The sequence below is a fragment of the Mandrillus leucophaeus genome, unplaced genomic scaffold, assembly GCF_000951045.1.
Source record: "Mandrillus leucophaeus isolate KB7577 unplaced genomic scaffold, Mleu.le_1.0 Scaffold319, whole genome shotgun sequence".
Lineage (NCBI taxonomy): Eukaryota > Metazoa > Chordata > Mammalia > Primates > Cercopithecidae > Mandrillus > Mandrillus leucophaeus.
In genome coordinates, this window is record NW_012103354.1 from 399,134 (window position 1) to 401,281 (window position 2,148).

Below are 2,148 nucleotides of genomic sequence, written 5' to 3' on the forward strand. Positions count from 1 at the left end.
AACTTTTCTGACTCAGCCTGTGCAGTCACACACCTGTGAAGTCATTTCTGCAAGGTAATAGGTCAGCCCTGTTCATTGTCACAGGGGTCTTCTCACTCTCCTCCCAGCTTCTGCCCTCGTCCTCACTGTAGTCTGTTCTCCACGAAGTAGCTGGTGGCCTTTTACGACCCAAAGGAGATCCTGCCACTCTGGTGCTTCCATCATACTCACAGTGGGAGCCGCAGATCTCACTGCACCCAGGGGCTCTTTGGGTCTGACATCCCTTCTGTGATTCTCCCCAGGGGCCACCTGACCCCCTTCCCAGGGATCTCACCTCACTCCTCCTTCTGCCTCCAGTGCTCTTTCTCCAGACAGCTGTCTCAAATAGCACCCTCCAGGGACACTCTGTCTAAACTTTATTTATTTTTATTATTATTTTTTGAGGCAGAGTCTCACTCTATTGCCTAGGCTGGAGTGCAGTGCAGTGGTGCGATCTCAGCTCACTGCAACCTCTGCCCCCAGGCTCAAGCAGTTCTCTTGTTTCAGCCTCCTGAGTAGCTGGGATTACAGGCGTGTGCCACCATGCCCAGCTAATTTTCGTATTTTTAGTAGAGATGTGGTTTCACCATGTTGGCCAGGCTGATCTCGAACTCCTGACCTCGTGTGATCCACCTGCCTCTGCCTCCCATATTGCTGGGATTACAGTCATGAGCCACTGCGCCCGCCTTAAACTTTATTTTGTTTTATGTTAAATTTCTTTTAGACAGAGTCTCACTCTGTCACCCAAGCTGGAGTGCAGTGGCACAGTTGCCACTCACTGCAACCTCTGCTTCCCAGGTTCAAGAGATTCTCATGCATTAGCCTCCCTGGTAGCTGGGATTACAGGTGTACAGCACCACGTCCGACTAATTTTTGTATTTTTAGTAGAGACAAAGTTTTGTCATGTTGGCCGTGCTGGTCTGGAACTCCTGGCCTCAAGCTATCCACCCGCCTCAGCCTTTTGAAGTGCTGGAATTACAGGCATGTACTACCATGCCCAGCTAATTTTTGTATTTTTAGTAGAGATAGGATTTCGCCATGTTGGCCAAGCTGGTATGGAACTCCTGGCCTCAAGCAATCCACCCGTCTCAACCTCCTGAAGTGTTGTAATCCCAAAGGGATTACAGGCGTGAGCCACTCTTCCTGGTCTCTGTGTCTAAACTTTCAAACACCTTTGCCCCAGCTATGCTTTGTTCAGCTCTCCTGCTTCCATTTTTCTCCTTCGTTCTTATTACCGTCTCACTCACTCTGTTTTTAAATGTAATTCAAAAAAAAAAAACCTCCTTTATTAGACTGTTAGCTAAGAGCAGGAATTTTTGTCCATTTTGTTCACTGCCACAACGAATGATCTATTAGATTTGCATATCCATGAAGCCATTTTTATGTTAATATTTAAGAATGTAGGTGTTACCTCCCCACACAAATATGGTTGAAGTTAGCATACCAGAAACATTTGTAACTCATCAGTACAGTGTGTTATTTCTTGCCCAGGATTACTAGATCTGATTACTGGGGTGAAAAAAAGGAGAAAGTTTAGGAGTTTCCCTTATGTGAACTATTTCTTTTGTGAATTGATTGCAAGTTAGGCATGTAATTCAGATGGAGAATTAAAGTCTATGGTGCCATAGAGAATTTTAAGAAGAGCCATTAGGAGAAGCACAGTGTGTATATTTAATGACCCATATCTTTTGTGTTATTGACAAGTAAAAATTTCTATATTACTGTGTACAGCATGATGTTTCTAAATGTGTATACAACGTGGAATGGCTTAATCCAGCGAGGTAACGTGCAGTATCTCACATACTTACCCTTTTTTTTTTTTTTTGGTGGGGGGTGAGAACACTTAAAATCTACTCTTTCTGTTTGTTTGTTTTGTTTTTGTTTTTTTTTGAGATGGAGTCTCACTCTGTCACCCAGGCTAGAGTGCAGTGGCACGATCTTGGCTCACCACAACCTCCGCCTCCCGGGTTTCAAGCGATTTTCCTGCGTCAGCCTCCCGAGTAGCCAGGATTACAGGCGCCCACCACCATGTCCATCTAATTTTTGTATTTTTTTTTTTTTTTTGAGATGGAGTCTCGCTTTGTCGCCCAGGCTGGAGTGCAGTGGCCAGATCTCAGCTCACTGCAAGCT